Genomic DNA, 24,191 nt, shown 5'->3' on the forward strand with positions numbered 1-24,191 from the left:
ATGGATATATAAAGATGATTAAGAAAAAATACCTACTTTCAAGGAGCTTATAGTCTAGTGGAAAAATCAGATACATAAATGAATAAATTCTAATGAAAAAATGAGGCAAGTACAGTTGACCATTGAAGAACACAAGGGTTAGGGGCACCAACCCCACATGCAATAACAAACTGAGTATAATTACAGTCAATCCTCCACATCTGTGGATTACCACTCAGATGGAAAGTTGACCCTTGAACAAAAGAGGTTTGAATTTCGTGTTAATAAATTAAATAAAAATTGAAAAAATTCTGTGTATAAGTGGACCAGTACAGTTCAAACCCATGTTGTTCAAGGGTTAACTATGTGTGTGTTCAAGCACAATGGGAGAAGAAAGATCTAGTCCCAGTTCTGCTTTTGGGGAACAGGGTGGGAGGTACACCTACTCACAGAGGTGTGGGAAAGCATGGGCTAACCTGAGGAACTCTATGGACTTGGGTCTGGCTAGAATACAGAAATGTCAAAGGGAGGACTGGTGAGGAAGGGCCTGAGCAAGATGGGCAAGCCCTGGCTTTTGTCTGACACAGGAAAGCAAATCAAAGACGAATTAAAGGCAATGTGGCCATAAATCAAATTTGTAGTTCCTAAAGATGAACCTGGTGCTGTTGAGGATGGACTGAAAGGGCAAAGAATGGGGCGGGGGCTCAGGTACGAAGACACTGCAATGGCATCTCCTTCCCTGTAACTCCTTTCTTCTAACCTGAATCTAAACTCTACGCTCAGAACAAAAGTACCACAACTCTTCATCCCACAACTCTCCCACATCTGAAGACCACTACAGTGCTTCTCTAAGTCTATCTTCCTCCCTTGTCAGACCCATGAATCCCCAGCCACCCTTCCAGATTCCACACGATGTGTCCACTGGCTTCATGGCATGTGAGATACCAGATACCAGATAGATCTGGTCTGGCAAGCACAAAGTTCAGCATGACTATTACCTCTCTCTATCTAGACACCGAGCTTCTCTTAACTTAATGTAAGAAAGACCCTTGGCTCTGACCGGTTTGGCTCAGCGGTTAGAGCGTCGGCCTGCGGTACAGAGAGACCCGGGTTCGGTTCCCGCTAAGGGCATGTACCTCGGTTGCAGTTTGTCCCCAGCCCTCGTTGGGTCGTGTGGGTGGCAGCCACTAGATGTGTCGCTTTCACGTCGATGTTTCTCTCTCTCTCTCTCTTCCTCTCTCTCCCTCCCACTCTGTCTGAACAAAAAATGCAAAAATGTCCTCGGGTGAGGATAAAAAAAAAAAAAGAAAGAAAGAAAGACCCTTGCTTTTCTAGAAGCTACCTAATACTTGCAAGTCTTTTTCAAACAAACTGCTGCTAAACTAAACATTGTATTACGAAAAATTTCAAACATACAGAATTGACGAATGTATACAGTAAACACCCCCACTTTTCTCTTTTCCATCGTTCTGTAATTTATATTCTGAAAAAAAAGTATACCTGTATCTGTTAAAATTTTCATTTGGTCAGATTCAACTCAAGGTCCCAGCCTTTGGGATATTTTTAAATTCTGACTTTGACTTGATATCCATTAGTTCTCCCTCTAACTAGCACTGTCTTCAGTCTAAGTCACTTGTCCACTCAGGATCCTCATCTACAATAAAAGGAGGTTGGATTCTAAGGATTCTCAAAAGTACTTTTGAACTCCAAAAACCTTCTAACTTAATATAATTCATGTACCTTCTAGTATATTACATATACAGGACAAAGCACTAAGGCTCTGTGATGTACCACCAGAACCTCCCTCCAGGTATCAGAGCAGTAGTAGCACAGTGTTGAACTTACAGTCAGGAGAGCTAGGTTCAAGCTCCTGCTTTGACATACAAGCTGTGTGATGGGCAAACCACTCAAATCACTTCATCTCTTTGGAACTTTGTTTCTTCTCCTATGAAGAGTTGATAAAACCGAATTTACAGAATTCTTATACAAAATAATATATGTAAACCAAGAAAAAGAACAAGAATCCTGACATACTCATTCCAGAAGTTATTACACCAGAGCTCAAATGTCAGAAAAATAGTACAACAATCCAAGATCAGGGATGGCAATTTATTTCAGTGATTAAGAAACTCCACCCTCCCAAACCATCCATCCATGAAAACATACCAATTGAGCTTCAGAAATAATGCCAAAAAGACCTTAAGAATTTATCTTAACTGTCTGATATTGCATCGAGAAGGATCCACCGAATGGAGAACATAGTTTGCTCTAGAAACCACATGGAAGCTCTGAAGCCATCCTTCTCAGAGAAGCACCTTCAGCCCTGACAGGGTCTGGGACAGGAACCCTTGTGGCACTACAGGGGTGGTCCCCAATTTTCCCTCATGTAGTCAAACCAGGATCTGAATACTATCACTACTTCTTCTTTTGAACTCCTTCTATTCACCTCCAGTTAGAACTATTTTTTCCCTCAGTTATATAAAATGTATTACTATTAAAACTATTTCAATGTAATTGTTATTTGATATTTTTAAATCCACCGTGCTTATTTATTTTGTTAATCCTCACCTGCGGATATTTTTCCACTGATTTTCAGATAGACTGGAAGGGAGGAAGGGAGAGAGAGAGAAACATTTATGGGAGAGAGACACATTTGATTGGCTGCCTCCTACACGCCCCCCTACTGGGGCTTGAGCCCACACCTGGGGCATGTGCCCTGACCAGGAATCAAACCAGCATCTGTCAGTCCATAGGATGATGCTCAATCCACTGACCCACACCAGCAGGGCTCATTGTGCTTATTTAAAGAACCAGTATCTGGGAGACTGCCCCACCACATCTGATCAAATCTGCATCACAGTACAAGTTAGTAAACTCTCTGAAATCTCAGTTTCCTCATAAGTAAAATGGGCTGGAAATCATACCACTTATCTTAAAAGAATGCTGAGAGGATTTAAAAAAATAATGAACCTGAAATCCTTAGTAGGGAGGCAGCCCACAGTAAAGACGGAATAAATGTAAGCTATCATAATTTATAGAACACACACTACATGCCCCAAGTATGACTAATGCCTATTAAAATAAAAGCAGCAACTCAAAAGACACTTTGTAAGAGAAACTCTTTATAATAAGAAATGACTAAAGATTGTTTTTACTTACTCCTTACATTAAATTATATACTGCGGTGCACAGATGTCAACAAACAACACTTGCTTCTGGTTCTTTCCCAATGAAAATTATATATCAGGAAATACTGAAAATATACAGTAGGGAGTTCACTAGAACAACAATCAAGAGACCTGGATTATGGTCACAGGCCTGACGTCTGCATGATCAAGTCATGCTAACTCTGAGCCTCATTTATAAGGCAAGGAAGATGTGTTAGGATCTTTCTTTCAGAAATTCAAGTATTTTATTTTACAATTTGTGCTCTCAGAACCAGGAATTTTTAAAAAAGGAAATGGTTTATTATGAGTTTTTATGCCTATCCATATCCTATTAAAACTCCCAAAAGCATTCTGACCCAAGCAATCCAAATACATTTATCGTTCTTATTTCACAAACTCCATAGTTAAGATGTAGGGATAATGTTAAAATTGTAAACTAAGAACAGACTTAAAACACCGAGAAGGACTCACATAGTCAAGGGAAAACCGAAATTTAGCAAATTAGCTGCATTAGAGTCAGTAAATAAATGTTGCTAAATGAATCAAAACCAATACCCAATCTGATAAAAGAATGTGTACACAAAAAACAAGCAAAACATTAAAAGGATTAGATAAAAAGTGCTTAATTAAATAAATCATAATGCATGAGACTGATCCTATACTGAATTCCTCAACATATACATGTTTTTAACCTTATCATTGTGAATTATAACACACAATCAGAAAAATGCATTTAGCCCAGCTGGTGTGGTTCAGTGGATTGAGGGTCGTCCCATGGACTGAGAGGTCCCAGTTCGATTCCTGATCAGGGCACATGCCCGGGTTGTCGGCTCAATCCCCAGTGTCAGGCATGCAGGAGGCAGCCGATTGATGTTTCTCTCTCATATCGATGTTTCTCTCTCTCTCTACCTTCCTCTCTCTCTAAAAAACCAATTAAGCCCTGGCTGGTTGGGCTCAGCGGTAGAGCATCGGCCCCGAGGACCACTGAGTCTCAGGTTCAATTCCAGTCAAGGGCATGTACCTTGGTTTCTGTTTGTCCCAGCCCTGGTCCGGTCATGCAGGAGGCGACCAGTCGATGTGTCTCTCTTACAATGATGTTTCTCTCTCTCCCCCTCCCACTCTATCTGAAGATAAATAGGAAAAAACATATATATATATATATGTATATGTGTGTGTATGTATATAAAAATTTGTTAAAATTTTTTTTCCTTTATTTATTTTAGAGAAAGGAAGGGAGAGGGAGAGAGAGATAGAAACATCAATGAGAGAGAACATCAACTGACCGCCTTCTGCATGCCCCCTCACTGGGGATCGGGCCCACAACCCGGGCATGTGCCCTGACCAGGAATCGAACCAGTGACCTCTTGGTGCATGGGTCGACGCTCAACCACTTAGCCACACCATCTGGGCGATATTTTCTCATTTTTTAAAGACGGATTTAATTTCATGCCAAAATTAGGCATGAAATCCTCACCTGAGGATATTTTTTCCATTTTTTTTTTGAGAGAGGGGAAGGGAGGGAGGGAGGGGGAGAGAGAAACACTGATGTGAAAGAGACAGAGTGATTGGTTTCCTCCTGCACATGCCCCGAATGGGGCTGGGGACCAAACCTGCAATCCAGGTATGTACTTTTGACCTGGAATGGAACCTGTGACCCTTCAGTGCATAGGTGGACATTCTAACCACTGAGCAACACAGGCCAAGGCTGATATGCACATTTAATAGTTGTACCTGTTTCCAGAAATCAATAATGCAAATGACTTACTGAGGAAAAATGGCATTTAGATCCACCTCTCCTCCATTTCAACCTCCAGCCCTGTGAAGAAAGGTCTTCACCCATGTCCTCTCCTTATTCTAGGGGTGCACTCCCCTAACCACCTTTATGGTCACAGAAGGAGAAAAAAGAAGCTCCTCATCTCATTGTCTTTCTGTAGGCCTATAGTATCTTTTATGCCCATCTTTGCTGATCTGCTTTTAATACTAAAGAAATATGCCATAAAAAAAAGAGAGAGAGGGAAAAAAGAAGCTCCTCCATGATTTCCACCCTCTTTCTCTTACAACTACTCCTTTCATGCCTGGCCACATTCTGTAAGGGGGCCTGCAAGTGAGTTAACACAAGAAAGGCCATGCTGTTCAACCATGCCCAAGTGGACACTAAAGTTAGCTATAAGGAAGTGATGGTGAGCCAGGCAAAGACAGCTCCAAGTGGAAGCACAGAGGTAAAGTCAGGCTGCACTAGAATGGGATGAAAAGTTGAGTAGGAAATGAAAGAGAAAGAACTTTTCAAAAATTTGGCTTTGTAAGCCCTGGCCAGTGTGGCTCAGTTGATTAGAGCTTCAGTTGCAGGGTCGTAGGTTTGATCCCAGCCCGAGGTTGGGCGCATAAGGTAGGCAACCAATCTCTCTCTCCCTCCCTCCTTTCCACTCTATCTAAAATCAATGGAAAAATATCCTCAAGTGAGGATTAACAAAATAAATAAACAGCCTAGCAGGTATGACTCAATGGTTGAACATAGTGCCATGCTCCAAGAGATCACTGACTGTTCCATTCCCTATCAGGGCACATGCCCTGGTTGCAAGGCTCGAGCCCCAGCAGGGGGCGTGCAGGAGGCAGCTGATCAATCGATGTTGATGTTTCTCATAGATGTTTCTATATCTTTCTCCCTCTCCTTCCTCTCTCTCTAAAATAAAAATTTTAAAAAAATTAATATAAATAAATAAAATTTGGCTTTGTGAAAGCGAGTCAGAGAGTAATGAAGAGACTGAGACACTGCCAAAGTTGCTGTTGTTTAAATACCAGAGCAAGCAGCCTGGAGACTGCCAGCTGGCCAGTGGGGAAGGCCCGCGCTGCACCAGCACATTTGATTTTCATAATCACCCTACGTGGCTGGGAAGGAAGAAGAAACTGAGGCTAGCAGCTTGCCCAAAATCTGAGCCCTTTCTTATAAACTTCAACTACTGATAACAGGATGCTAGAAAAAAGGAGTTAATTATCAAGCAACAAAAATTCAAAAGCACAACTCCATTTCCACTGGTTCAGGCCACAGAAAAGCTCACTAATACTAAATTATTATTTTTCTCTATTACTCCACAAGATTTAACCCTAGGAAATATTTATAAACAACTAGAAGCTCCCTGGATTTTTCAAACTTAGAACCATAAATCTTCTCCCTTCTTACCACCTTCCAAAGAATAAAAAAAAACCCCTAATCTCATACCAAGATCTCTTCAGATCCATTTCTGGAGATCTCTTTGTAATACAAGCTGCTAAAAGGCTGTTAAACTACTAACAATACTTAACATTCCAGACAAGTGACAAGGCTGGAAAAGGACAGCCTGAAAGAATTTCTGGCTACAATACACAAATAATTATTCCAGATTTAGTCCAAAACAAATTGGTTCTCAAAGTTCAAAATCCCAGAATGCAAGAAAATTTGAGTCTCCTCTGGCCACTCCCTCCTCAGCCAAGGTTTCTGAATATTTATAAAAACAAAATGTTTATTCAGGATCCTTGCAAACCATGGCTTTATGCTCAGATTTTTGGCAGCCAGTTATAAACTTGCACAATACTGTATTCATAAAATTAACTGTTGGCCATATTTTAATTTAAAACATCAATTTGATATATTTGTATATTTATAACAAACTCTGATCTGAAATACAAAATAATTTTTTTTTTAGTCATTGAAGGGTATCACTAAAAACCCTTTAAAAGTAATAACCTTAAAATTTTAAGATGAGCTCCTCTGAGCTCATGAGTTTTTTTTGGCCAATGGCACAAAGAACGTCTTGCTAAACCAAACATTCAGTCCTCATTTATGTGAGGAGGTAGGTATGATCATCAGGTCCACGGTAAAAAGGATAACCAGAGCCTTCACAGACCCAGCTACAGCAGGGGTCTGAAGAGGTGTAGCTCCAAATCCCATGCCATTCCACCACAGCTCACTAACTCCTTGGGGTAACTTTCTTTAACTCAAGGGATGGCCTGTATATTGAGACTACAGAGGGCTTTTGGGGTGCTCTGTCTTCAGAGACATTTAAAAATCATGGCGATGTGTCTTGGCTTACAGCAGTCCCGCCGCCTCTCTGTCCCCACCACCCCTGCCAGCCCTGCTGGATAAGTACCAGAGCCTCCTGATGTTGTCCCTGCCTTCAATCCTCCTGCACCTCCACAGCTTCTCCACACTCTGAAGCACAAAGCCCACGCTGCCACTACCCTGTTAGGTAATGCCTGTGCCTACCTCAGACCAAATGACTCAGTGACCAACAAGCAGTCCTCCAGACCGGGTTCCCACCCACTTTCCCCACCTAGTTTCCTGTTTTATTCACAAACAGAGCCATGCTCTTTCGAATACCCATACTTCTGCTCCTATGGGACCCTATCCCTGAAAGCCCATTACCATCTTCTTGGCTGACAACATGTCACATCAAGATTCAGCTCAAATGCTATCTCCTTAGTCCCTGACTATTCTAGATGAAGTCAGCCCCTCCTCATCTCACTGCAGTTTATCCAGGCAACATTTGGGGCATAATCGCTTAAAACAGTATTCACTATTTATATGAAATTCAAAGTAAGTGGGTGTCCTATATTTTATCTGACAATCCCAGCCCTGGCACACAGATCCTCAAACAGGGAGAAAAGGAAAGGCAGTAAAAGAACACAAAGAATAATATACAAAGTGAACCATGACAAAAAAAAAAAAGATGGGAAGAAGTCTTGTGCCATACCCAACAAGAATATTAAGCCTGAATCCCCCTGCTTGACAGTCGATCCTCCACAAAATAGCCTGACCTAAAATTCCTAAACCACCCTCTGGGACTCCCTCTGCTCCCAACAGCCTAAGTTTAGAATAGCAAGTCTGTTTCACTTTCATGAAACTAGCCACCCTGTGCCAGTCACTCTACCTGGTTCATACAGCTCATTTCACCTGGCGTGTTACTCCAACTCCAATGTCCATTAACTGAAAGCTCTCTCCTCCTTCAAAGGCAATTTCAAAGGACAGGTACAGCTCAAGTCACCTTGAAGCCCAGCTCAGAGGCACTACATCTCCCAACACCCATATTCACACCTTGTCTCCCTAACTCATGAAGCCCTCAGCACTTGGACTGTAACTCTTCTAGCACTTATCAGTACACCCTCAGAGGGCAGTATGTATAGACTTCTCCCACAGGCCTCACTTAGAATACAAATGCTGTATATATGAGGCAAGGCAGGGCCAGCACCTTAAATGTATCATTCAATAATTATATAGAGAATGGAACCAAAGCTAGAAAAACAGACAAAATCATTATATGAATAGCCCAAAACGCTGCTAAAAAGGACATGCGTGTCAGAAGGAAATCCTAGTAAGCTCTTTCTAGACAGGTGAGTTAATAACCTGTTAAACAGTTCACAGCCTAACTGTTAAAGACATCCTGTACTGGAGTGGAGAATTTCTATTCACCATTACTGGTAGGATGAGGATGTAATAGGGAAAAAGAGGAAAACTGTGAAAAGCACTTCCTTCCGAGTTCAAAATGTCATGGTCCACACTTCCTTATTATAATGTTGAGACACACCATGTAACTAAATTACACTGATTCTGCTATTATCAATTTAAGATCAGACTATTCGTCTTTACTGCATGAGTAAAGTATTACAAGTTCAAGCAATAAAGCTCGATTTCATGTCAGAATTTCAATATAACAAAGCCAATCAGGTGTTAAAGAAGATGTAAAATAAATGTTTCTTTCTTATGCTTTATTCTAATTTTAATAAAGCAAACTTTCTTTAAAAAAGTAAAATTTCAGCCCTGGCTGGTTTGGCTCAGAGATTAGAGCGTTGGACCGCAGACCAAAGAGTCCCGGGTTCGGTTCCCGCTAAAGGCACATACCCCGGTTGCAGTTTGTCCTTGCCCCGGTTGGGGTCGTGTGGGTGGTAATCACTTGATATGTCTCTGTCACATCAATGCTTCTCTCTCTCTCTCCCTCTTCCTCCCTCTCTCCCTCCTGCTCTATCAGAAGATAAATGCAAAAGTGTCCTCGGGTGAGGATAAAAAATAATTTAAAAAAAAGTAAAATTTTAGAACAATATTACATGATGTTAACAAACTGAATTTCAGTAAAAGATTACCACTAGTAGCAGGTTAAGAATAGAGTAGCTCAGCCAGTGTAGCTCAGTGGCTGAGCGTCGACCCATGCACCAAGAGGTCACTGGTTTGATTTCCAGTCAGGACACGTGCCCAGGTTGTAGGCCAAATCCTCAGTGGGAGGGCATGCAGGAGACAGCCAATCAATGTTCTCTCTCATTGATGTTTCTATCTCTTTCCTTCTCTCCTCCTCTCTCTCTAAAAGTCAATTTTAAAAAAAGAAGAAGAAGAATAGAGTAGTCCTGACAGGTTTGGCTCAGCGGTTGGCACACAGGCTGGAAGCCCTTTGCAGGTTCAATCCCGGGCCCAGGTTGGGGTCATGTGGGAGGTGTGAATCTCTCCCCACCCCCCTTCCCTCAAAAAAAAAAAAAAAAAAACTAAAGTAACTTACAAAGAAAAAATTCAGGCTTTCTTTGTAGAAATGCAAAGGGCCTAGAATTGGTAATAACCATTGAAGCTGGGTGATGAAATCACCACTGGTGTTTTCATTTTATCATTTTCTCTATTTTGTATGTTTGAAATTTTCCACAGTGAAAAAGTATTTTGTTTTCTTTTAACAAAAATTGAGATGCTTTCCAGCACCTATACACACAAAATATCTTTCCTTTAAAATGTTCTAGTACTGTATGCAGTTAGTTCCAGAACAACAGCATAAGGAGAGAATCTAATAACCAGCCTATCTCCAGACCAGGGCTCTAGTTAGAAACAACTCAAAGAAGAGAGACTTTCAAACTCAACAAATGAAAATAGCTATTTTCGAATTTGAGAAGATCCAAGAGTCAGGAATAAGGCTAGTAAGTGAATATTATCAAGAGACATATTCCAGGGCAGCTAATAATCAGAGATGCCCATACATCAAATGAGCTGCCTTCAAGTGAAGTTGTGCCCTCTCTCCTCACGCCAAGCATTCTAGGGGGGGGTTGGAATGACTGCTGCATCATCAGACAGACGCTGCAATGTGAAGTTCTTGCACTGACCTTATTTGGCTTATCAGATATTCACAATGGTTCATCTCTAATGGCTCCAAATAACTGTGGTATAACTTCAATTGTTTTTAAGAGCATCATATTGTACTTACACAGGGAGAATTCTTCTAGCTTACTTTCTCATTTGTCGATTTCTCTTACCTAGAGGCAACCTGTTTGTTTTTCAGTTCAGCTACCCCCATCATTTCAAATCTCCCAACCTCACTTCTGACACAGCATGGCACAGAGAGACTTCCTCACTGAGTAAATGTATAAACTCTAGGTTCTGACAATATTTTTTAATTCTTTTTCTGAAGTCACTCTCTGACGTCAATGCAGAACTTGTACTGCTAAACACCCTCTCCCCCCGCTTGCAGTATATAGTTCCGTTGGCCACACAAACACAACACCTATGCAGCTTTCTATATTTTGCACAATCACATTAAACTAGGAACAAAATAACCTTGGGTGGTTATCTCTGAGGATAAGCCTTGAGTGAGAAAGTAAATAATGCATTAGCCTATCAACAGAGAATCTTAGACTTCTTCAGTGAATCCTCTCCTCATGGTATATACTCTTCAATTTTATTTCCAGTTTTTAAAAAATCCCTAAGGCCCTGGCCAGTTTTGCTCAGCGGTTAGAGCGTTGGCCTGTGGTCCAGAGAAACCCGGGTTCAGTTCCCACTAGGGGCACATACCTCGGTTGCAGTTTGTCCCTGGCCCCTGTTGGGGTCGTGTGGGTGGCCGCCAGTCAATGTGCCTCTCTCACATCGATGTTTCTCTCTCTCTCTTCCTTCCTCTCTCCCTCTAGCTTATCTGAAGATGAATGCAAAAATGTCCTTGGGTGAGAATAAAAATATAATAATAAATAAAATAATAAAACAAAAAACTTATATATATATATATAAAATCCCTAGGAATAGTATTGGAAAAAATGATAAATTTCAAATTCACACTTTATTGTCATTTTATTTAAAATAATATGGAAAGAATAAGGATACATTCCTTTATTCCAAATGTGACAAAAATGAACCAAACAAAACTATCATTAAATATTATCAAGCCCTGGCCTGTTGGGCATTGTCTCAGGCACCGAAGGGGTTACCCGTTTGATTCCCAGTTAGGGCACATGTCTGGGTTGTGGGCTTGATCCCTGGTAGGGGACATGCTGGAGGCAGACAACTGATGTTTCACTCCCATATCAATGTCACTCTCTCTCTCTAAAAATCAACAAAAACTTTTTTTTAAAAAAAGAAAATATTATTAAGACCATACAGTATTAAAAATTTGCTTCTGAGTGGCTTCAGGGAGGAGAGGTATGACATTAGAAAAGAAAACAGGCCCAGCCAAGAGCTCAGTAAAGAGGGTTTAGCTCTGGCCAGTTTTGCTCAGCAGTTAGAGCATTGGCCCAGGGACTGAGGAGTAGCAGGTTTGGTTCCGTCAAGGGCATGCACCTCAGTTGCGGTTTGTCCCTGGCCCTGGGCGGGGTCATGTGGGAGGCAACCACTTGATGTTTCTCTCTCTCCCCCCCCCCCTCTCCTTCTCTCTCACTCTATCTGAATATAAATGGAAAAATATTCTCGAGTGAGGGAGAGAGAGAGAGAAAGAAAGGAAGAGAAAGAGAGAGATGGAGGAAGAAAGAAAAAAAATGTTTAGAGGGAGGAAGCAAAGAAGAGAGTCAAAGAGGGGAGTGGACATTGGTAAGATAATTCCCTTCCCTAATGTCATACTACACTCCCAACAGCCTGTTACTAGGTGGTAATTTAAAGGGCAACCCCTTCCATTCTTGGGCAGTTTTCCATATTTGGAACCAAATGTCAGTGCAACTGTGACTACTGTGACTACCTTACCAGGGTATTTGTCAAAGCAACACAAAATAGATCCATCCCTCTTCCACGTGAAAGCTCTTCAAATATTTCAATTACAAAAGAGACAATGCCATACCTAGGCTTTCTATTTTCCTGGCACTGTAGATCCTTTAATTATAATACCATTGTAATTAACCTAGTTATTAATAACAGGAAAGGAGCAAAGGGAAGGCCAAATATTACAGGTGTGTCATTTGGGCAGCTTCACAAGGAAGCTAAAGCTTTATACTCCCAGGGAGCCCACAGATTGCTGAGGAAAGGGACTGGACAGGGAAGAGAATAGACACATGCCCAGTAAAGTTGGGGTGACACTGGAAAAGTATTTACCTGTCAGTCACACCTGGGAACTGGTCATTGGCCAGAATGGGCGTGGCCACTTGTGCAAGGGCACAAAATTTGGGATATTTAATTCCCTAAACAAAGGAGTTCAATCTCTTGGTTGCTCTTGGCATGTTGCACTTGACTCCTGGCTTGAGGGGCTCTCTCTCGATCCTGTTTCCTGGCATTTACCCACATGGCCCCACACACAATGGACTAATGGACTTCAACTAGCCAGATACTGAACTGGACCCAGCTGCAAAATGGAAGAGAAACTCTGGACACTGGTTCTGATTTTAGCTTTACTGAAACCCCAGCTACACTTCTATGACTGGAATGGGACTTGAGAAACACAGAGATGTAATTTCACGCAAATAAAAATCACTCATCCTCCTGTGTGAGTGTCAGAAAATTATTTTTCTCGAGACACCGTAAGGACCCCACCCTCAGCACCCAGTGGGAAAGAGGATACCTCAATTACCCCGACAACAATACAACAAATGCGTTCTAGCTAAAAGGCAGCATATTACCGTTAAAGGAACATAGGACTTTTAGTGAGAAATGTGGGCTCTCATCCAAGCTTGGCCTTTGGTTAGCTCTGTATTCTTAATCTCATTTCCTCATTTACAAAATTAAGGAAAGTAACCAGTTGTCCTAAACTGCCTTAAGATGTGTTGAGGGAACCACATTTAATGAAAGGTACACATGAAACATAGGCTTTTTCAACTATAGGTGCTCCTTAGAGTCTATAGTACTATTAACATAAACGTCATAAACCTTGTGAATTAAATTAGTTTTATAAAGTTGTTTGTTTGTTTGTTTGTTTTTTTATCCTCACCCGAGGACATTTTTTGATATTTTGTTCAGATAGAGTGGGAGAGAGAGAGAGAGAGAGAGAGAAACATCGACGTGAAAGGGACACATCGAATGGTTGCCACCCACACGACCCAACCAGGGCCAGGGACAAACTGCAACCGAGGTACATGCCCTTAGCGGAAACTGAACCCGGGTCTCTCTGGACCACAGGCCGACGCTCTAACAACCGGTGAGCCAAACCGGCCAGGGCTACTTTTTTTTTTTTTTTTAAATATATATTTTTTCTTTATTGATTTTAGAGAAAGAGGAAGAGAGATGGAGATAGAAACATCGATGAGAGAGAACGTTGCTTGGCGCCTCCTGCATGGCCCACACAGGGGCTTTGGCCCACAACCTGAGCATGCTCCCTGAGCAGGAATTGAACTGGCCACTTCTTGGTGCACAGCCAACACTCAACCACTGAGTCACACCACACCGGCTGGGCTCCTTTTACTTTTTATTCAATCCCAGAGACTCCCCCCAATCTATCACCAATGAATTTCATACAACCCCTTCATGTCTTCCTTTTTGATTCTGATGTACAAAATAAGTGGTAAAACTGCATTTTCTGGATAATTTTCTCAATCCTTTGAGATTTCACTTCTTGGCAATTGTTGTCAGTTTGGCTCAAATAAACTCATAAAAACTCTTACAGGTTTGAATGTATCTTATGTTGACACATTTCTATACTACACTAGACCTTCAGAAATACTAGTTTAACATAAACTTGCAGGTTACAATTTTTAAATCTAAAAACAAGGAACATTAGTAACTAAAATGACAAAATTTTATTTTGCAAAATAACATTTTATTCATCACAGCGCAATTCTGATTAATAAATGATTTGCATTCCATCATGATCAACCTCTGTCCCAAGCTGGAGGGTCTGGCTAAGCAAGCCATTGACCTGGGTGGGGGGGGGGGGGGGAGGAAGATGACTACATCAGTGTCTCAAGTGTGCATTTCTAACCTCATTTCAAAATCAAATTCTTTAAAAAAATCAGTCCTGGCCAGTGTGTCTCCGTTGGCTGGAGTGTCATCCTATGCACAGAAAGGTTACGGATTCCATTCACAGTCAGGGCACATACCCAGGTTGCAGATTCTTTCCCTGGTTGGGGTGTATATGGGAGGCAACCAATTGATATTCCTCTCTCACATCAATGTTTCTCTCTCCCTCTCTCAAATAAATTTAAAAAAATATTCTCAAGTAAAGATTAAAAAATAATAAAATAAATTTTAAAAGCCCTGGCTGGTGTGGCTCAGAGGTTAGGGCATGGGCACATGGACCGAAGGGTCCCGGGTTCAATTTCCTAGTCAAGGGTGTGTGTGGGAGGCAACCAATCCATGTTTCTCTCTCTTCCTATATAAAATCAATAAAAACATATTTTAAAAAATAAATAATTTAAAAAGATTTAAAGTCAGAACAGAAACATTTATCTAAACTGCTTAGTTTACTTCTAGGGCAAAGAGGTGTTAGTGTAGGCCCCATTGGGCTGCGTATCAATATAATCTGTCCTTTGAGAGAAGACTTAGTTTTTTTTCTCAACCCAGATTATTTTCCCTAAACATCAACATAATTTAAAGTAGGCTGTACTGCAGGGTACAATCTCAATAATTCATTGGGCAAGATAATACATACATATAGGTTCAGGAAGAAAACAAGACTCTTGAATGGGTCTGAAGTTTTGCCATGCCCCGCCAAAGTACTCTCAGCTGCATTCATCAGAAATTTACAAAATATATCTTTTGGTGAAGGGTATCTATTACTTATCACCAGAGTAAGAGCATGTGGGTACAATTTCTAAACGTGCAAACTTTGCTACCAAGGAAATATATACTAATCTTTTAGGCTAACCAGTTTATCTCCCAGAGTTATCCACATTAACTAATTGTTTTTTTTTAATCCTCACCTGAGGATATTTTTACATTTATCTTCAGACAGAGTGGGAGGAGAGAAAGAAAGAGACAGAAACATCGATGAAAGAGACACATCAATTGGTTACCACCTGCACGACCTCTGGGGACAAACTGCAACTGAGGTACGTGCCCTTGACTGGAATACAACCCGAGACTCTTTGGTCCACAGGCCAACGATCTAACCGCTGAGCCAAACTGGCCAGGGCATCTATTTTTTATTCTATGAAAATGTTTCCACTTTTGCCTGCAAAGTGATTAATACTAACACTGCTATAGTAACTTCTTTTGGTATTTCATATACACTACTGAGAAAACTGCCATACACAAACTGCACAGGTAAAACCTTATACTATATTACTCATTTCCTAACTTACTTAAATACATACACACACACACACACACAAACTCTAAGAGTATAGTGGGTTTTGTTTGATTTGCTCAATACTGTTGCCCCAGAGCCTAGAACAGTACTTGGTACATAACAGCCACTTATAAATATATGCTGAATTGAATGAATGAATGGTTCATTTATACTATGGAATAGTACTATGAAACTATTAATCACAATGAGTTAGAGTGATTACAGTTGTGTTAATATAACTTTCAGCAGTATTAAGTAAAGAAAAAGAAGTAGAAATGTCAAAAATATGATCCTATTGAGCCATGGCCGATTTGACTCAGCAGTTGGAGCATTGGCTTGCGGACCAGAGAGTCCTAGGTTCGGTTCCCACTAGGGGCACGTACCAAAAAAAAAAAAAATGATCCTATTGAAACTCCCATACATTGCTGTAGGAATGTAAAATGCTGCAGGTTGAGAGAACAGTTTGGTGATTTCCTCAAAAAGTTTAACATAGCTACCATATGACCCAATTATTCCACTCCCAAATATATACTTAGAAAACTGAAAACATATGTTCACACAAAAAGTTGTACAGGAGCCCTGGCTGGTTTGGCTCAGCGGTTGGAGCGTCAGCCTGTGGACCAGAGTCCTGGGTTCGGTTCCTGATAGGGTCAGGTACCAAAAAAAAAAGTTGTATAGGAATATTCATAGCAGCATTATCCATAATAGCCAAAAAAGCGGCTATTTTGAAAAACAACAAATGTCCATCAACTGATGAATATGAATTATTATTTGTTCACAAAGGAATGAAGTACTAATATATGCTACAACATAGATACACCTAGAAAAAATATTATGCTAAATGAAAGAAGCCAGACAAAAGACTACAAGCTGTATGATTCTACTTATATGAAATATCCAGAGTAGGCAAATTCATAGAGACAGAAGGTAGATTAGTGAGTACGAGAGGCTATAGGGAGTGATGAATGAGGAATGACTATTAATACAGTTTCTTTCTGCGGTGGTAAAAATATTCTGGAATTAGAGAGTAGTGGTCACTGTGAATATACTAAAAACTATTCAAATGTATATTTCAAAGAGGGTGAACTTTATGGTTTATGAATTATATCTAAATAAAGCTGTTATTTTAAAACATACAGCTTGTAAATGCATACATAAATGAATACATGAATGATGAAGAATGGTGTAAAAGGTTGATGATCCTGGTGATGAAGTATGGGATAGGGAGGGAGACAAGTGTTGAGGCAATGAGATAATCAAAAAAAGACTATAAGCCCTGGACAGTTTGGCTCAGCGGTTGGAGTGTCAGCCTGCAGTCTGGAGAGACCTGGGTTCAGTTCCCGCTAAGGGCACGTACCTCAGTTGCAGTCTATCCCCAGCCCTGGTTGGGTTTTGTGGGTGGCAACCACTCTATGTGTCCCTTTCATGTCGATGTTTCTCTCTCTCTCCCTCCCACTCTATCTGCACAAAATATCAAAAAATGTCCTCGGGTGAGGATAAAAAAATTTTTAAAAAAGACTATAAAAATACACACACACACCCCCCCCCAAGGCTGGAGGACTGGGCTATATAAATGTGCAATAGGTGAGTGTAAAGAATAAAAATGAGCCCTGGCTGGTTTGGCTCAGGGGTAGAGCGTCGGCCTGTGGACCAATGAGTCCAGGTTCGATTCCAGCCAAGGGCATGTCCCTAGGTTGTGGTTCTGGTCGGGGTCATGTGGGAGGCAATCAGTCAATGTGTCCCTCTCACGTTAATGTTTCTCTCTCTACCTGAAGATAAACAGAAAAATATCCTCAGGTGAGGATAAAAAATAAAAGAATAAAAATAAAGGGCCCTGGTTGGGTAGCTCTATTGATTAGTGCGTTGTCTGATATGCCAAGGTTGTGGGTATGATCTCCAGTCAGGGCACATACATGAATCAACTAGTGAATGCATAAATAAGTGGAACAAGTCGATGTTTCTCTCTCTCTCCCTTCCTCTATTTCTCTACTATCTATCTATCAATAAAAATTTTTTAAATATATTTTTTAGAAAAGAATAAAAATGAGGAAACAAGGGTTGAAAAACCCAGCAGATAATTTGCAACAGGAAAAAGAAAGCCAATCTGAGGAACTGTAATGATTCGATAGAGTTTGCAAGAAAATAACAGGTTGCCAGAAAAGAATAACAAGAATATGGGCTAGAAGATTTAAGACAGACCCAAACTCACCAAAGGTTAAAAAAAAAAAAGTATGCAATCAGAAAATTCAATAGCTCCTGCTCAAGAATTCTTGGGCCTGGTGGGGTAGAACCAAAACATGACAAGGGGAAACTTCCAGTGAAAGAAGGGAATGGGAAGCAGGACATTGGTATCTCCTTAGTGGGAGAAAAGGGGCATCCCTTGGGAGAAAGTGTCCAACTGTCATTGTTTTGTAAACAATCAGCCCCAAAAGACTGCCTGAGAACTCCCGGTGGAACAGATGCCACTGGATAATGGCTGAGTTGGGATTTTTCCCTAGAACATGAGAAGGAAAAAAGGACAAGTTCAATTTTGAACAGGTACTGCTTAACAAATCTTAACACTGCTGCCAGTTTCTTTGCATGCCTCTTACCTGATCTTAAACAGGGTATTCTTTATTTTCTTTTGTGTAAGGTCAGTTCTTAGAAGTGTGATATGAGGCGTTTTTTTTTTTTTTTTGGTACGTGCCCCTAGCGGGAACCGAACCCGGGACTCTCTGGTCCGCAGGCCGATGCTCCAACCCACCGAGCCAAACCAGCCAGGGCTATGAGGCATTTTTTAAGGAGACAAAGTATTTTTCCCCTTTAATTTTGTCTTCCCTAGGCTATATGCACAATAGACAAACTTGAGATCTATTATCTTAATCTGACTTTTTTTCTCTTCAGATAGAGTGGGAGGGAGAGAGAGAGACAGAGCGAAACATCAATGTGAGAGAGACACATCGACTGGTTGTCTCCTGCACAACCCTGACCAGGGCCGGGGACGAACTGCAACCGAGGTATGTGCCCTTGACTAGAATCGAACCCGCGACTCTTTGGTCCACAGGCTGACACTCTAAACACTGAGCCAAACTGGCTAGCGCATATTATCTTAATCTCAAGCATTTACTGTCCAAACACATCAAATTAAGAAAACAAACACAAACAAAAAATTTAAGGTAGAAGGTATGCAAGAAAAACGAAAGCAAAATGCATATTGCTTCTAGAGCTGGGGTCAAGGACGTGCCCACCTGGTTCTGGATGACACAAAAGACATTAGAGACAGAGTCTTCTAAGAAATAAGATTTGAATTAGACACCAAGATACATTAAGTGGACTTTGCAAGTTCGGAGGTGTCTCAAGGCTAGTAAAGTCAAGCGTACCTGGAGTGAAAAGTTCAAGGGCAGGGACCAAAGGGTCCACATTCTCTGCAGCACTGATATGCACAGCACATACCGTACCCAGTGTGTGCAACCACTTTACCTCAAGCCAGACACTCTGCTGCACACTATGGTGTCACCTGCTAGTGGAAGGAGCAGGAAAAAGACACAGGTGCCAAATCCTAACTAAACAGGGTGCTGGACAAGTCTGTAGGAGACAGGATAAGAAATGTCTTCCAGGCCAGGTAGTATCTGAGCTGAGTTTTGAAGGTGATAATCAGATGAAGTGAGAGAAGAACATTCCAGCAGAGGAAGACAAGGAGACTAATGAGAATTTAAGGGACGAAACAGTGGTTCAGCAAAGCTCAATGAAACACCTAAAGAAGTGGGGGAAGGATGGGAGTGAACGCCAGAGCCCAGTGATGAAGTGTCCTAGATACCAACCTAGGTATTAGAAGACCTGAGTATGAAAACAGTGGGAGACACTGAAGGATTTTAAATTGTGGGGGTGATTATGAACAGACTATTATTTTGTAAAGACAGAGGCAGGAGCAAACATCTGGATTTAACTAAAGAATAAAGAAAAGAACTACAATGAAGATGTGGGGAAAGGTCAGGAAAAACACTGTTAACACATCTGCACTTTCTTCTCTCATGGACAGATTCCCTTCATGGGATTACCGAATTATCCTTTGAAAATGGAGAACTCAGAGGTGACTGAAAGTAGTCAGTCCTGTGAATGTAGAAATGAGTATTATCAGGAATTAGAGACTGCATTATTAATTTTAACTCAAGACACTTTTAAAATGTACATTTGACACATTTTGATATATTGTAGTTTTGTGAGTATAAATAAAAAGTGAGTTATAATTTTAAATCTTATCTACTATTAACAGCAGACCAGGATGAACTGTAAAGACTTCACAGACAAAAAGATCATCTGTTACATTCACTTTGGAACAGACCATAGCCACTTTCCCCACTCAGCACATCTGAAATACAATCTGTAAGCCTAATTTCTTGATGGTCATGTTGTTTCATAGCAAAAGACTGAGGCCATGACATTACCAGATTTCTGAGCTGACAGAGAATCAATCCCCATAGAGGTTCTTCAACTTCACAGCTCGTCTGTTCAGCACTAACAATCCCAAACACCAGGAGGAATTCCTAGGCTTAGGCTTTTTTGGCACAAGTACACATTTTTTAAAAATCCTGACAGTTTATATTCAGTAGAAAAAAAAATGATCAGAATAGGAACATCTTGCATACCAAGTGAATTTAAGCTTTCTTGGTGGCGATGGAATTGTAACAAATGACCAACTGAGCCACTCCAGTCAGGCAAAAATAATCTGTATCTTAAATCTTTTTAGCAGCACAAATCTCAGGAACTTTTCCCTAAACTCCTTAACAACAACAAAACAATAGATTTAGGCTCTCATTCATTTAAATTTTTAAATATTTTAGAGTGAAAAAAATTTTTTTCAGCCCTGGTTGGTTTGGCTTGGCAGTTAGAGTGTTGGCCCATGGGCCAGAGTGGTGGGTTCGATTCCGGTCAAGGGCACGTACCTTGGTTGTGGTTCAGTCCCAGCCCTGGTCATGTGAGAGGCAACCAATCAGTGTGTCTCTCTCATATCAGTGTTTCTCTCTCTCTCCTTCCCTCCTACTCTGTCTGAAATTCAATGGAAAAATATCTTCCAGTGAGGATTGGAAAAAAAATTAAAATAAAAATTTTTAAAAATTACAGTTTACATTCAATATTATTCTGTATTAGTTTCAGGTGTACAGCATAGTGGTTAGAGCTTTATTTTTTAAAATATCTTATTCTGGCCAGCTGGTGTGGCTCAGTGGATTGAGCATCATCCTATGGACTGAGAGGTCCCGGTTCAATTCCCAGACAGAGCACATGCCTGGGTTACAGGAGGCAGCCGATCGATGTTTCTATCTCTCTCTGCCTTCTTCTCTCTTTAAAAAAAAAATCAATAAAAACATTTTTAAAGATTAAAATATCTTGTTCTGATAAAATAACCAACCTTGTAGTTGCTACTTACAATCACCATATTCCACCATTTACTATCACCATGGTTTCACAGAAGAAACTTAATTTTAACACCAGAAAATGACTTTTTTTTTTTTTAGAAAGAGCAGTCCTTTAATTGACAAAATTTAGTTTTATGAAAAACCACATAATTTTCTTGTTTTTCTCAATACACTAAGGCCCATTCAGCATTCCATTTCAGGGGCCTGACCAAGAGACTCCAAAATTTGTTTTCACCAACTTACCATGCTCCCTCTCCCCATCTTTGAGGAGGGATCACAAATAATGTCAAAATTGGTGAGAAGACCCAATTCTCCCCCTATCTAGAGAACTCCCTCTAGCTGAAGAGGACTCTGTAAGGATCCATTAAATGTTAAAACTGGCGACGCAAGCTCCTTTCCGTCTCCTCTCTCAACTTCCATACTTTACAGACAGAGAAATGAAGGTCCAGAAAGGAATACAGACTTGCCCAAAGCCATAAAGCCAAGATAATTTCTCTAGTTTACTGACACCGTCACCCTTCCTCTACTGAGCTGGACAGTTTGCGTAACAACACGTACAAGTTAGCCATCTGATTTAGATATGTATATGGCTCTGTGGCAACTCTTACATGGCAATTCTGAACAGAAGCAATAGTATCACTGAGTCATCTGAAATATAAAGTGTACTGTGTCAAGTCAGTTATAAAGAGAACCTCTGCCTTACAGAAATCCCATCTCAAGATGAAATACTGCACTGCAGACTCACCCTAAAAGTTCAAGCTCAAGTAGAAATTTTGATACAAACTTCACCTTAACCACAACTGCTATAATTACTATCCACCCACTATGATACTGCATTTGATTGACACTCAGATATTTGTACTATTAACAAGGCACAGAGATAAAGCTTTCCTACGGCACAAAATATTCACTTTCTTAACTGAAAATGTCAAGAAAATTCCCGTGTAACTGCAATTAAGCAGCGTTATCCAGCTACCAAAGTTGCTGAGTCTTAAAGACTCTGCTTGGTGCACACTACACCGGAGGGGGAAGAGAGATTATTTTATAGAGAAAAAAATCTTGAATCAGCTATTCCTTTATAGAAATAATTTTATTCAGATCAATACTCAACTTCTTACACCATATACCTTTCTGTATTGGTTTGGCTACTTTATAATTTATATGTATTATGCTGATGTCTGCTGATGTCTAAAAGCACAGCTCTGATTTCATCTCAAGATGCATCCTCCTGGGTAACAGCAAACGCAGTTTGGCTCTGCAACATTTCTTATTGTTTCGAATTTATTGCAAACTCAGAAAAACATTATCAATGGCTTGAGATACTCTTTTTACAACACATTTATTATCCCTGTCATCAAAATAGGGCAGCAAATTTATGGGAATGTTTCCTGGGCTCAACAAACCAAGATTCTCTGCATTTGAATGATCACAGAATTCTTACTTGGTCTAGTCAATAGGCTGGAACTACGTGGGAACTGATTTCTTTTCCAGACATCGCAGGGGAGCTGCCCAAGAATGAACTATCGTGTCTTAAACATAAGCCCTTAAGCCACACAATTACCTGATTGCGGGAAACGCAAAACACCGGATAATAATATCTAACCTGATGCAATAACCAGTTCTCAAGAAAAAAGGACATTCCGCCTGCTTCGGCTGACCTCCCGGCAGAGCGGGCCGAGGGTGGGGGCGCGGGCCCCGGCGGAAGCTGACCCTGCAGGAGGCCCGGGGTCCGCCGCCCGCTGCCCGGCTCCCGGCGCCGCGTCCTCGGAGCCTGCGGGCAGCGCCTCCCCGCAGGGGTATGGGACCAGGGGACCAAGAGACCAGGGCGGTGAAGCGGCGGCCTTGGCCTCTCCTGGGGCACCGAGAACGCAAAATGCAAAGGTCGCGCTTGGCGCCTCAGCCCAGAAGGAGAGGATACCGGCGGTCTGGGGGACCAGTACCAGGTCCCAACACCCGCCAGTGGTGGTCCGCTGACCCAGGGTCCGCGGCACAGGCTGTGGGTCAGCCCGGGAGCACGGGAGGGGGACGGCGCAGGCGCGGGACGGGCTGGGGGGCCTGGCAGGGGGACGGCGCAGGCGCAGGCGCGGGCCCGACGGGGTCTGCTGGGCCGCCTGGGCCTGGTCGCGCGGGGGGCGCTGAGGAGATGGACTGGCCTGCCGGCACACTCGGAGGGGACCGGGCCCTAGCTCTTACCGCGCGGCGCCGCCTCGCTCGCTCGCTGGCTCCGGGCTCGGGCCGGGGGCGAGGTCGCCCGGTGGCGCGGCCCGATTCCGTTGAGTCCGGCCTCAGGGTAGCAGCCAACCCCGCGGCGCCGTTCGCCCGGCCCGCCCTGCCTCCCTCGCAGCCCCCGCCCTCGGCCCGCCCCTTGCCCGCCCTACACGACCGGCGCCGACTGAGCAGACGCCGCACAGGCCCCGCCCATATTCTGCTGCCGCGCAGGCGCCTGCAGCCCCTCCCACTCCACTCGCGTTTCTCCTAATGCTCAGTCGCGCAGGCGCCCTTGCACCCGGCAGGCCACGAAGAGGGCTCGGGCAGCCGGTGTGCGCGCGCGTTAGGTCTCGCCCTGGCGCTCCAGCTTGCGGGTAGTCTGGGAGGCTTCGCTGGGCGCGGCAGGTGAGTGTAGAGCTGCCTCGTCCCAAAGCCTTAGCTCAGCTCAGAGCTCCACCATCTTGCATTTAGTGTGCAAGGACCGTGCTAGGCGTGAGCTAGAAGCGATAGTGGTGAAATAAACACAAGCCCCGCCCTCCTGGCGCTCCCCGTGCAGCAGGGAACACAGACAATAAAAAGTGAGCCACCAAAAAAAAAAAAAAAAAAAATGAAGCTAAATATCGTTTATCAAGTTACAGGGTTTTATTCCTTTGATGGTTTGAACTACATTGGTTGATTTATTTTTTCGCATCAGACAGGTAATGTGCCACAGTCGTAACAAGGTATAGTGGGAGGCACATCTCATACAAAAGTATGAAGACAAAATCATCATGCTTATGAACTACGAAAGGATCTATTTTAGGTGATTTTTATTACATCATCTTGGTTTCCTAGGACAAAGACAACTTGCTTAGTCTTGAAATATTTTTCATACTTTTGCTAATATTTAGCATTTTTGCATATTTGTCCATAAGTAAGATTATGTTATACTTTTGCTTTCTTGTGCTGTCCATGTATGCTTTAGGATTAAGCTTATAATAAATGCACAGTGAGTTGAGGAAACTTATGTTTTCTTTATCCGGAAGATTGTATAA

At 41.9% G+C, this 24,191-nt stretch overlaps 1 protein-coding gene and 1 non-coding gene across 4 annotated transcripts in view; both read right to left on the minus strand.

Annotated features, from left to right (window-relative positions):
- Positions 1–23,297, minus strand: part of SPECC1L (sperm antigen with calponin homology and coiled-coil domains 1 like) — a 140,468-nt gene extending 117,171 nt beyond the window's left edge. Inside the window, exons 1-2 of one of the 3 annotated variants that reach the window (XM_036276383.1) lie at positions 23,143–23,160; positions 1,825–1,924 (exon numbers count right to left, since the gene is read on the minus strand). The gene's annotated coding sequence lies outside the window, so the exon portion shown is untranslated. Of the gene's footprint in view, positions 1–1,824; positions 2,088–23,142 lie in introns of those variants that run through there. The other 2 variants (XM_036276385.1, XM_036276386.1) reach the window with 2 other exon arrangements.
- A 548-nt stretch (positions 23,298–23,845) lies between these two features.
- Positions 23,846–23,950, minus strand: LOC118640427. Its single transcript, XR_004961354.1, has one exon. It is a non-coding gene; the product is annotated as a small nucleolar RNA U13 (small nucleolar RNA).
- Positions 23,951–24,191: the final 241 nt, after the last annotated feature.

This window comes from Molossus molossus, unplaced genomic scaffold, assembly GCF_014108415.1.
Source record: "Molossus molossus isolate mMolMol1 unplaced genomic scaffold, mMolMol1.p scaffold_m16_p_22, whole genome shotgun sequence".
Classification (NCBI taxonomy): Eukaryota; Metazoa; Chordata; class Mammalia; order Chiroptera; family Molossidae; genus Molossus; species Molossus molossus.